This window comes from Nicotiana sylvestris, chromosome 10 (assembly GCF_000393655.2).
Source record: "Nicotiana sylvestris chromosome 10, ASM39365v2, whole genome shotgun sequence".
Taxonomy (NCBI): domain Eukaryota; kingdom Viridiplantae; phylum Streptophyta; class Magnoliopsida; order Solanales; family Solanaceae; genus Nicotiana; species Nicotiana sylvestris.
Genome location: NC_091066.1, coordinates 55,838,041 through 55,852,430, shown reverse-complemented (window position 1 = coordinate 55,852,430; position 14,390 = coordinate 55,838,041).

The following is a 14,390-nucleotide window of genomic DNA, read 5'->3' as shown; positions in this document are numbered from 1 at the left end:
TAAACAAACAAACTAAAAAAATATGCTGATAAATTAATCTAAACTAAATAGGTAACAAAAGGGAACAGTGAACAAACCAGAAAAGTTTTAATCACGGATGACCCAGGCCCGAGCTTGATTTTCCCATTTGAGGTCGGACAAATCCTAACCGAGGTGTTCTCGGACGAGAACACTTCGATTAGGATCTACTAGACCCCAAACTTTCGTTTAAATCCAAACAGACTCCACAAATGCTTGTGTTCTAGGGTTCGATTCTTCAGATTTGGGGTTTTGGGATTTGTGGGTAGATTCGGACCAAACCAAGCCTGGTTTGGTCACGAGGGAGGTCAGGGAGTGTCTAGTGTGAATCTGGGGTGGTTTGGTGTAGGTCGAGGTCCGGCTCGAATCTTCAAATGAAGATTCGAGATGGTGGGGGAGGATTCGAGACCCATGGCTAGTGGATCTGTGTTCAGGGGGTGGAGAAGGTCCTAGGGTGTTAAGGTGGTGGTCACCGACGTTCTTGCTGCCGGCTTTACGGTGAAGGTGCACAGGGATGGCTAGGGTTTGAGGGGTCTGTGTTTGGGACGATGAATGAAGGGGGGGGTGTTTGGATGGGGGCGTGGGGTAAGGTTTTGGATTTATATAGTTAGTGAGTGATCAGATCCTGGCCGTCGGATGAGTCGAGATGAAGGGCCAGGATCTTTCAGCTGGTGAGGAACGATGTCGTTTCAAATTCAAGGGGTTGGGTTGGTCCGGGGTTGAACGGGTCGGGTTTGAATGTGGGTACTGGGATGTGATCTTGGCCGTTGATCATTCTGAGATCAACGGCCCAGATCAAGCATGACCAAAACGACATCGTTGGGATACCCCTGAGGCCAAACTAACCTGGACCGGGCACATCAGTATTTTTGGGCCTGATTCTGGGTCCAATTTAATGGCCCAAATCTGATTTAACCCATTTCTTTTTCCTTCTTTTGATTTAAATAAAATTCCTAACTAAAATTGTAAAATTGAAAAATAAAATCATACAAATATTAATTAATACTCAAACAACAAATATCACTCACATTAAATATTTAATTAAAATAAAATCATTTAATGACAACAATTAGAATAGAAGACGTATATTTTATGATTTTCCTTTTAATAACCGGATTATGGTTCGATTAATTCCTAATAGTAGAATGATATCCTAAACTTACGCACGACCTATATTTTTGTATTTTTTGTTTGATAAGACTAAATAGACACGGACAAAGCCACAAATAGCTAACAAAAAATGTCACATAAATTACGAAAAATGGCACGGCGAGACCGTTTGTTATTATTTTGATTTCTTTTGGAGTGATTATCGCGTAAACAAAAATCACGTGCTCACAAGGAGTATTACGTTAATCTTTAATATTAACAAATAAATGTGGTCCAAAAAATTAATCAATCAATCGATCATTTGACCAAATCTAAATCCAAATCCAAAATCGAATTTGAAGCCGAAGCTGAAGCAGGAGCCGAGCGAGCGACGACAATGACAACGTGAGACTTGCCTTCTTCTTAACTCTTTAAGGGCTAGAAGAGGAGAAATTGTATATATACCCATCAAAAATCTTTTCCTCCTCCAATATGGGACAATGTCCCTTTGTCAAGGAGGGAAACTCAAATATTTTATTTTCACTTCATTTCCTATTCACCCTCTTTTAAGCTAAAATAAGCTTAAAACCCCAACAATCCCCCACATGAATGGAGAATTTCTATATCACAAAAATATGCACGAAAACTGTGTGATTCGCAAGCAAGGATTAATCGCATCTGTATAAGTAGGTTTCCTTTAAACTTTCCGTAGTGAACTTATGTCGGATATACTCGATCAATCGGTAGATTTGATATATTTGAACCGTCGAACTTTGGTGTATGCCTAGACAACCATAAGTCACCTAATTAACCCTTAAACATCTTTGGTTCTCATTGTTGTGTTCATTTCAGCCATGAACACCACGTTGTTTCATAAGTGCATAGAGAACTGGCCTTGAAAAATTCTATTTGAAGAGGCTAACACTTCACACTTATATAGATGAATCCTAAACGTGTCATCCCGTAGATACACTATTTGATATACCCCGTATCAAATTTAGAAACCATTAAAAAGCCTTAATGATTTATGCTTGGTACTGAACATTGTCTAATCACGAGAATGAACCAAAATTTTAGTTGACAATATTGAACCGTCATTAATGACTTTGTTTGATCTCCTTGAACCTATATCTTGGGATCTCCAGTCTTCTAGGTAGAGTTACCGCCACAATGACTTGTCCTCTGCCATAGTCCCATTCTCCTCGATGATTTCTCAATTACCTCTCTAGTTAGGCCTTTCATAAGTGGATCCGACACATTATTGCTTGACTTTACATAATCAATCGTGATAATTCCTCTAGAAAGTAATTGCCTAAAGGTTTCATGTCTTCGTCGTATATGACGATATTTATCGTTATACATAACGCTCCCAGCCCTTCCAATTACCTTTTGACTATCGCAATGCATGCATATTGGTGCCAATGGTTTGTCCAAAATGGAATGTCTTCCAAGAAATTCTAGAGCCATTCAGTTTCTTCACCAGCTTTATCTAATGCTATGAACTTAGCCTCCATTGTAGAGCGAGCAATACAAGTTTGTTTGGACAACTTCCAAGATACCGCTCCTCCACCAATAGTGAATACATATCCACTTGTGGACTTAGAATCGGTTGAACTAGTGATCCAATTTGCATCATAGTATCCCTCAATCACCGCAGGATAATTACTGTAGTGCAAAGCAAAGTCTTGGTATGTCCTAAATATCCCAAAACTCGTTTTATTGCCATCCAATAGGATTGGGCTGGATTACTCGTGTATCGACTCAATTTACTTATAGCACAAGCTATATCTGGTAGTGTACAATTCATGATATACATTAAATATCCCAATACACGAGTATAATTTAATTGTGATATGCTTTGGCCTTTATTCTTTGCTAGTACAAGATTCACGACAATTGGAGTCTTTGCAACTTTATAATCTAAGTGGTTGAGTTTTCCAAGTACTGTCTTAATATAATGAGATTGTGACAATGCCATACCTTGAGTAGTATTATGGATCTTAATACCCAGAATTAAATCAGCAACTCCCAAATCCTTCATATCAAATTTGCTAGTTAGCATACGCTTAGTCGCATTTATGTTGGCAATGTCATTACTCATTATCAGCATATCATCCACATATAAGCAAATAATGACTATGTGATTTGGAATATTTTTAATGTAAACACATTTAACACATTCATTTATCTTAAAACTATTTGACAATATTGTTTGGTCAAATTTCGCATGCCATTGTTTGGGTACTTGTTTTAGTCCGTAAAGTGACTTAACAAGTCTACATACCTTCTTTTCTTTACCTGGAACCTCAAACCCTTCAGGTTGTTCCATGTAGATTTATTCCTCCAAATCTCCATTTATGAAGGCCGTCTTAACGTCCATTTGATGAATTTCAAGACCATAAACTGCAACTAATGCTACTAACGTTCGTATGGACGTAATTCTTGTAACTGGATAGTATGTATCAAATAGTCAAGACCTTATCGTTGTATATACCCTTTGACCACAAGTCTTGCCTTATATTTATCAATAGTGCTATCATCTTTCATTTTTCTCTTAAAAATTCATTTAGAACCCAATGGTTTATTTTCAGGAGGAAGATCAACCAATTCCCATGTATGGTTGTTCAATATGGATTCTATTTCACTATTGACTGCTTCTTTTCAAAATAATGATTCCGAAGAAGACATATCTTATTTAAATGTTCGAGGCTCATTTTCCAATAAGAAAGTCACAAAATCTGGTCCAAATGAAGTAGACGTTCTTTGACATTTACTACGTCTTGGATCCTCCTTATTAAATATACTTTTTTTGTTTCTTCCTGAGGTTGTTTAGATCCATTATCAATCGACTCACATTCCTTTTTATAATGATATATATTTTCGAACAACTCAGCATTATGTGATTCTATTACTGTATTATTATGAATATCGATATTTTTTAATTTATGAACCAAAAATCGATTTGCTTTACTATTGGTCGCATATCCTATGAAAACACAATTAACGGTTTTCGGTCCTATTTTTACCTTTTTGGATTTAGGAACTTGCACTTTTGCCAAATACCCCCGCACTTTAAAATAATTCAAGTTGGGATTCCTTCCTTTTTATTTTTCACATGGAATATATTGCGTTTTGCTATGGGGTACTCGATTTAGTATCCGGCTAGCCGTAAGAATGGCTTCCCCCATATGTTCTGTGGCAAACCAGAACTTATCAACAATGCGTTCATCATCTCCTTTAATGAACGATTCTTTCTTTCCGCAATCCCATTGGATTGGGGCGTGTAAGGGGCCGTTGTTTGATGAATAATTCCATATTCTAAACATATTTCTTCAAAAGGAGATTCATATTCACCACCCCTATCACTTCTTATCATTTTGATTTTCTTGTTAAGTTGCATTTCAACTTCATTTTTGTATTGCTTGAATACATTTATTTCTTCATCTTTACTATTAAGTAAGTAAATATAGTAATATCGAGTATTGTCGTCAGTAAAAGTTATGAAATACTTTTTTCCACTGCGAGATGGTATTGACTTTATGTTGTAAATATCTGTGTGAATTAAATCTAAAGGATTTGATTTCCTTTCAACTGGCTTATAAGGATGTTTAACATACCTAGATTCCACATATATTTGACATTTTGATTTATCGCATTTAAACTTAGGCAATACTTCCAAATTAATCATTTTTCACAAGATTTTATAATTGACATGTCCCAAACGTATATACCATAAATCATTTGACTCATGTAAGTAAGAAGAAGCTGAAATTTTATTATTCTCAACAACCATTATATTCAGTTTGAAATTTTTCCTACAAACATCTCATTCGTACTTATTACAACTTTATAAGATACAAAAATGCACTCAAACTCATTCTTAACGAGAAATGCAGTAGAGACTAAGTTCTTCCTAATATCGGGAACATGAAGGACGTTGTTTAGAGTCACCACCTTGCCAGAAGTCATTTTCAGAAATATCTTGCCACATCCTTCAATTTTGGCCGTTGCAGAATTTCCCATAGAAGGCGTCTTTTCGGGTCCAATGGGAGCATAAGTAGCAAACACTTCTCTAACAGCACAAACATGACGAGTTGCTCCAGAGTCAATCCACCATTCATTTGGATTTCCCACAAGGTTGCATTCAGAAAGCATAGCACACAAGTCGTCAATATCCTCGTGTTTTTCAACCATGTTTGCTTGATCCTTCTTCTTGTCTTTTCTTGGAGCACGAAAATTTGCAGATTTGTGTCTAGTTTTTCCATAGTTGTAGTAGTTTCCTTTGAACCACTTCTTGCTTGGGTTGCTTTTTAGTCCAGAAGCCTTCTTCCTCTTTCTATTATTTTGAGGAGCATCCTCAACAATGTTTGCTCCCATTATTGTGGAGTTTTAACGACCTTTCTTTTCAACAGCTCTGTTGTTCTCTTCGATTCTCAACCGAATAATGACATCTCCTTGCGTTTGTGTTTCAAGTAATTTTGAAGTCCTTCCACAAAGGAGGAAACTTCTCAATCATCGCTGCAACTTGGAATACTTCATTGATGACAAGACCTTCAACAAGGAGATCGTGAATCATTACTTACAATTCCTGGACTTGGGTAATAACAGACTTGTTATCTACTATTTTGTAGTCCAAAAATTTAGCGGCAACAAATTTCTTCAACCCGACATCTTCAGTTTTGCATTTCCTTTCAAACGCGATCCATACTTCTTTTGACATCTCCACATTACTATAGACATTATACAAATCGTCCTCCAGTCTGCTAAGAGTGTAATTCTTGTACAGAAAATCAGAATGCTTCTACGCCTCAATCACGAGAAAGCTTTCATTGTTTGGATTTTCGTCGGGTAGAATCGGAACATCTTCCTTAATGAACTTCTGTAGACTTAAAATCGTCAAGTAGAAGAACATCTTTTGCTTCTACCGCTTGAAATCAATCCCGGAAAATGTTTCGGGGTTTTCTGCCGGTGCCGGTGCCAACACCGGTGTTGTTCGACTTGTCGATGCATTGGCAGTCACCATAGGAATAGTCTGATTTCCGTTCTCATTCGTTTGTGTAAGAAAACAATGTAGAAAGGAAGAGGAGAACTCATAAATTTAGTATGGAAAATATGAGGGAATGATGAGCTATTTATAGCCAACATGTTGAGTTTAAATGAAGAGGTGTAACTCTTCAGAAGGTCTGCTATTAAGTAATATTACGTTAATCGAAGCCGAAGCCGAGCGACAACGACGCGAGGCTTGCCTTCTTCTTAACTCTTTAAGATCTAGAAGAGGAGCATTTGTATATATACCCATCAAAAGTCTTTTTCTCCTCCAATATGGGACAATGTCCCTTTGTAAAGGAGGGAAACTTAAATATTTCATTTTCTCTCCATTTCTCATTCACCCTCTTTTAAGCTAAAATAAGCTTAAAAACCCAACACTTTCTACATCCACCACTGTCCACAAGGATACTCTGCACATTGAAACGTAGAGCATTCTATTATTGTTTGATGAACTTCAAAACGTTTCATTAAGGAAACAAGGTACTAAGCTAAAGTTTTTACCTTTTCTTAAATTAAAACAACGTGAAGCAAATTATGATTCTGGTTTTCAGTAAAAACATCTCTAAAAATGTCTCCCGTCCTATAATACAAATAGAACTGGACTTCCAGCCTGGACTATACTAGCCAAAAACAAGTGAATGTACAGCCATAATTTCTTTGCAGGAAGCACTGTATTTTTGATCACGCGTGTCAAAGGTAAATTTGATCAAAACTTTAACATGTAACCTCCAGATTCATCTGTCTTGAACGTTAAGTCTTCAGGGGTCATTTGTTTAGAGTCTTGGTGTGAAGGGTAACCTCCAATTTTTTTTTTCTTTTTACTCTTCGATAGTTGTGATGTCCGGGTCAAATTCCGCATAACTCGACCGGTCATTCACTAAGTACTTACTATTTACATTAGATGTTGTGCCAAATGCACATGCAAGTATATATGGTCGTCAGGTGCGTATCTGGGGGGTTTATATGGCACGTGAACTCATGCTCCCCTCCCTAAATCATGTATGCTAATGTTATAATTTTTAAAAATACTTAAATATATGTGTGTGGACCCAAGCCCAAAGTATCATATGATGCGGTAGTTATTGGATGGCCCACTCTAATTGAGATTGTGAGCTTTTCTAGAAATAGGCGCCCACGGGAGACGTGCATGTATGTTGTCATTTTTTGGTGTATTAGCTAAGTGATGGTAGGCTAGAAACATGGATTTTAGTCTCAATTTCACCTATTGTTGATTGCATTTCAATCGTGTTTTGAGCTTAATTATGAGAAATGTGTACTTATGGCATGGTTTGTGTGTTCAGGACTTAAATCAGAGCCATAATGAAACACGGAGATTCGAAGTCTGAGTAAAAGCTTCAATAGATCATCTGGGACCATATCTGGGGTTTGTGGACTGGCGTTGCATACGAAAGTTGGAAGAAAGCACATAGACTAGAGCAAAATATACTAGTGCGTCGGATAAGGCGTGGCCTTGAGTGTCGCATTGGTACATAAGTTCGACTGAAATTTGAGAAGTTAAGAGACTTGGAGTTTTTTGGGTCTGACAGAAAAATACACTAATGCGTCGTAGGGTACATAGCATGGCGCGACACATTAGTACAAAAGTTTATTAGACAAGTTTAGTTCAGAGAGTTTATAACCAAGCAAAATACACTAATGCGATGCGCCCTGCTTAGTATTGTGTGATGCATAAAGTGTAAAAAGTTTTGCAGGTTTTCCCACTTTGGCTCAAAGAAAGTAGTTGGTCCAAGCATGTTCCGACTCGGTATAAATACATTAGAAACACATTTTTGAGAGGACTTTTGACCTGCGGAAGATTTGGAGAGGACTGGAGACTCTAAGGCACAAGGATTCATCATTCTTTCCTCAACTCAATACTCGAGTTTAGATTAAATTTTTATTTTTTTTATTCTTTAACTCTATTTGTGATGACTTTTTATGATTATAGAGTAGTTTAATTTAGGTTTTGACGGATATATTATTTTGATTAATATTTGTGGAATTTAACTCTAGTTATTTTGCATGAATTCGTTTATGGAGATTTTAATTGATTGTAATTTTGTTCTCCAAATTATTTGATCGAAAGAGGAATAATTTTGGTGATTATCTTTGCATTATACTTGGTTTAATTCAGTGATTCTTTTAAGTAATCGAAATAGCTTATCAAATTGTTGATTAAATCAAGTTAGGAGAATATTCGAGAAACGTTTTCCTAAAAGACTAGTCCATTAACGTGCTCTTGCATATCTTCGTAGTGCTTTATATTAGTTCATCTTGTAGAATTTAGATTTAATCGAGAGAGGAGTCTTGATTATATGATTGAACTAATCATCGAGTGAATTCATGAGAATCATTAGAACATTAGGGTGAATTGAATAGGAGTTAGATCCCGAATAGCTATCTTGCACCTATCTTGTCACAATACTTATTTGTTCCATTGATTATTTCTGTGTTGCTCAACTCTTGTCTTTCTGTAATCAATTGTTAATTGCTTTTATTTTAATAGTTAATTTTAGTCTATTATCATTCCAATCAAAGTGTTAATCATTCTGAATAGAGTTTAAGCCAGAAATTACTTGGATATTGTTTATATCCAATTCTTATAGACGATAATTAAACTTTACTATCTTTGTGTCACGACCCAAACTGATGGGCCGCGACTGTCACCCGGTACCTTACTCGACCGAGTACCAACATAACGTATTTTTTCGTGTCATACTATCATAGATAACTGAGCCAGAAGGCTTCCATGAGATAAGTAGGGTACACCATGTGATACCAACTAATACACAAGACATGCGGGCCTACAAGAGCAAAAGAGCCACTCGTACACTGAACATAGACCGACATGACCATACAATCTTTTACGTACATAATATCTGTCTACAAGCATCTAAGAATACATAATTTTCATAAAGGTCGGGACAGAGTCCCGCCATACCAAACAATACACGTCTAAATCATACTAACCAAACAAGCGACTCTGAAGCAAATGGAGCACACCAGCATCTTCTGCTGAGCTGATAGCCTACTTGGAGGGCTCTCGACCTGTCTATTGGGACCTGCGAGCATGCAACACAGTGTCCCCAGGCAAAAGGGACGTCAGTACGAATAATGTATCGAGTATGCAAGGCACATAAATAAGTACATAAGAGACATGGAAGAAATATAGAGTACATGACTCAACCTGTAAGTCTGGACAACTCTGTAAATCATGAAATACTTATAGTAGCATGCATATGCGTATGAATATCATGTCGTACATAAGTACATGTGTTCATAATGTCATCAAGCCTCTGAGGGCATCCCATCATATCATCTTAACCACTGTGGGCAAAATTATCAACGTATACCGGCTAATCAGGTGGTGGTGCGTATATAACGCTGTAACCTTTTCCCATACCCCATATACATATACACACACTCACACAGACACACACACACACATACACACACACACACACACATATATATATATATATATATATATCATCATCTGGTCATGGGTCAATGTACATGTATAAATAAATGCAATGTATGAAAAGTACGTGAATAAAATCTTTTGGAATGTCATAAGACCATTATGCCTTTGAGTAATATCATGAAGTAAACTTTTTTCAACTTACGTATTTTTTGAGACCCATGAACAGATGATAAAATAATAGGACACATGGAAATTCAAGAACATATGCACCTCTAATTCTTCTATGAATAGAGTCATTTATGGAAGTTGTGCATTTTTTCATTTCGTTTGTGTCGTATAGATCATGCCAAAAGAAAGAAGGGATAATCTTAACATACTTGAGTCAAGTCTCTTGAGAAAGATTATACCGTACTCTCTTAATATTGCAAAATCTCACGTTAATTTGAATTGTTGAAGGTCTTGGGCGTTGCTTATATGATATATAATATGCAGATGCACACTGGAGAAATGATTTAACGTTAGTGTTTTTGTAAGGAGAGCTTTCTGAACTTTTTCATATGATTTGTAAGGAATGATTTTTGGATTTTAAAAGTAATGAAACCTTGCTGAACTCTTTCTTTGAGAGATTTAGGAAATGATCTTTGATTTTTGAAATGTTATTCTAAGCCTTAGGTGGGACATATTGCAAGCTAAGTGTCACTTTAAGGTGTGACACCTTTCAAGACAATATTATGAGTCATTTATTTTGAATATGGGGCTGCCACATCATATTATTTAATGTTATCCAATATATATTTCCAATTAATTAGGTAATGTCCCGTTACCCGATAATTAACCAATAACCCGTATAAGTAAGAATTATCTCAACTTACTTAAAATACCACTCACTTTTAACATACCTTGTATACCTTACTATCATGACCATGGGGTACCTTGTATGGTACTAGTCCATAAATACCGAGTATTTTAGCTCGGGCCATATTTTATCTCAAAATGTCAAACTTTGACAAAATTCATTTACTTCTGCTTGCTTCCCCTCTCATCTTCACGAATTTATTCATCTCTTGTGAAATAGCATAATCCTTATAATCTCCGAATAATCTTTTCCTTGGACTGATGTCAATTACCTTACGACAAATTCAACACACAATACTACAGGGTGCAACATTGTCGTAATTTAATACTGTGAAGCGTAACCTTATTGTAATGTAATACTTCAAGGCATAACATCATCGTAATATAATACTGCAGGACGTAACATCATCGTAATATAATACTGCAGGACGTAATATCGACGTAATATTGCGGGACATAACATCATTCCCCCCTTTGGAACATTCGTCCTCGAATGTTGACTGATGCTCTTATTATTTTCATAACTCCTAGCTCTTGTGAATATCTTATTACTATCCTTGCCATTTAGGCACTTGTTCTGTGAATAAATCCAAAGGCCAAGGCATTCCCCCCTTTAGGCCTCTTTCCCACGCCATGATTTGTGATCGAATTTCTTTTAGTCTTGTAATCATTGCTACCTTCTATCATACAGCCTCCACAACACTTACCTTGTAAGTGTGGCTATGCGACTCTTCTTTCCTTTTTCCTATATCTTTTAGTTAATCTCTAGGCCTTACTTTGTAAATATATACAAGGCTTAATAGGATTCCTCTCTAGGCATCTATAGGTGTACTGATATTCTTCGCTCGGTACTTTGTAGAACTTGCGAATATGGCTATATCTTATTTCATAGACCTAGTTATCTATTCATATGACTTTACTGCATCTACGTAGGTCATACTATACCATAAGGCGAAGTTTTTTAACTCTTCTTCATTACTGTTCATCTTAAGATTGATGGCCTAATATCATCTCGTACTTTGTAACTCGTGTCCATTTATTGTTGATTCACCTCAATATTGATCTACAATATGCCACTGATAACTTGGAACCTCTTACATAATCACTAGGGCTCATGTTGCATCGTGGAACATTTGAAGTGATTTTTCTGATTCACCTGGGTGATACAATATTATACTTACATAACCGTATTTCATAGCATCCCAATGTGACTCACCTTACGTGGCTATTTTAATCCTGTCCAATTCATAAAATCCCTTTCTTTTCTTCGTCAGACAATTACTCAATCGAAGGCCCAAACATCGTCCTTTATCTATCACAATCACACCCTCATTCTACTACTAGGGCATCATTCTATCTCTTCTAAATACCATTAGTCTTAGACTCCTTTGATTTCATTCAGGCTATAGTGAGCTTTGTATAGCTTAGAGAAACCATCTGCTCTTCTTGTTTTCATGGGCTTAATCCTGAGGACTTATCCATTTTTGTTACGTTCTCACTCGCCCTTTCTTATCCTTACTCCTGTCTTCTAAAACCTTGTTACTTCACCATACAATAGCTTGCGACCTACACATATCTTTTTGTTTTACTTGTAACCTTTCAACTTGGTTGGATCATAGATTTCCTTAAGTTCTTTTGGAATATCAAGCGAGACATCACATCATCTCTAACTCTTCTTTACTCTCTTAATCAGGCTTCTCGATACCTAGACCATATGCTGGAGGATATGCTACTGACGATGCCGCTATTATTCCTAGATATTGAATCCCCACACTTCTAGCCTTCTATCCGAAGTAAAGACTATTCACAACCTTCTGTGTTTGAGTATCTCGTACGTTGTTCACCTTTACTTTACTTATCTTAAAGTCTCACATCACATTTTTTATCTCTTTCATGACCTCCCTTCCACATAGGTATAATCACATCCACAACTTGAAGTTCTCTTATAATACTTGCACCTCTGGTGCATACACAATATGGTGGTAGCTCCATATTGGTATTCTTCTAACTGGATTTATCGTAGAGCCATTAAGGAATATGGCTACTGTACTATTTCTCTTGTACCTTTGATATTATGAGTGATTTTACAATGTTCTCAATCATGATGTTTGTAACTTTCTGGGTCCAATAAGCAGGCTCCTAATTTACTTAGTTGATGTAATTATTTAGTTTCCTCTTTCTTCTGATTAGCCTTTATGTAGGCTCAAGCTATCTTCCGATCTGTGGCTCATGACATTTAGTTATTACTTTAGCCTTTTGTGGACGCTATGGAAGACCATGATATAATCTTCTAATGATTCAATCCTTTGTCTATGGCCTGGACCCAATTCCTTTTTTTGTAGCTTATACCGGAGTTTTCTACGGTTGATCATTAATCGAATAATTCCTTTCGTTCCATTTCACCTTTCTTCAAATGTAAGTAACTACTTTTCCTGGTCTTTTTGCCCCCTTTTTGCGTGCATACTTAGCTTATTTGAGTGCATGCTGAGGTTTTGTGCATCTCATATGGTCTCGAATATTACTTTTGGTTTTACTCTCCGGTTATTAGCGATGGTAGGTGCAACTTTCTTTTGGAGTGCATACAATTTTGTAATTAAACTTTTGTTACATAACCCTTTCCTCTTTAGGTCATTGTGCTTTGGTTGAAGCCTTCTTCCTTAGTTCCTCAACTAGTCTTTCATTGTGGTACTTAGGGGGAACCCTTGACTCTTGTAAAGCTGTGAGCTTATTCTTGACCCTTTTGACGTCCTTCCTTGCCTATAATTATCTGTAGTTTCTTACCTCCATGCCCTTGTGCTTGTAGGGTTGCTTCTAAACTGATATTTTGACTATTTTCCCCAGTGGTACTCTCTTTTATTTCCGTAACACTCATACGGTATCTTTATCTACCTAACTCCTATCCGAATATTTCTCAAGAATAAAGATGCCATAACTGCGAGGCTGAATTTCCCCATATTGGGGTTCCCTATATTTATCGTGCACGATCTATTGATTTGTTTGTACCCTCTTGTCTAGCCATAGCTAGACTCTTTCTGAATCAATTACTAACTACTTGTTGACCCATTCCCGTATTAATATTCCGCGTAATCTTTCTTGGGTTATTTCCTTTGTCTTAACTTACCTCTCGCACTGGTTCCTTATTAATCAATAACATCTCTAGCATGAACCCTTACTTTCTCTCCTTAACGTCGTGTTTACATAATGTTCTGGTATCATAGCATATTTGTAGGCTTTGAATAAGTGCAATCTCATTCCTTTCTCATTTTTATCGCATTCTTCCTTTATCATTCCATAGTTACTAGATCCACTTAATTCTGACTTAATGCCACATCACTCCACATTCCCCTCCCCCTTTTAGGGAAGTATTAATATTTAACACTATGACGATCTACCTATAGATGCTTTACCTCTTCATCATTGGCATCTTCTCACACTATCGATGCCCCTTACTCGCCTTGCGGAAATCTTTTTATTCCAAGGATAAGGAAATTCCTTACTCACGAGGGTGACACTTAGTATAGTTGGCACATACAGTTTCTTAAGCTGAACTTTGCTCACATTGCTTGATTTATGGAAGCGTCTTCCTGAATGACCATTATCTAAATTTCTCATGAATTTTTTTTTCTGTTGTCCATTCTATTATTGCTAGAACGAAATCTGAAACTCTCACGATGCCAACTATTATCCAATCACTCAGTCCCTAATTCATGTTTAGTTTATCTTGTTCACCAGTCCATACTGATTTCTATTACTCTGGGGCCTAACTTTTCCTTATGTTAATCACATTACAGTTGTTAACTTATTTCTCGAAATGAGGATGTGACTGTATGACCTACACTCTTTTTTTGTCTTAAGTCCTATCACCTTTTGTCTATTTCTTAATTTGACTATAGATTCTGCAACACTCTACCGTTGTCATCCATGTATCACACCTTATTCATAATGTTTCCTTATC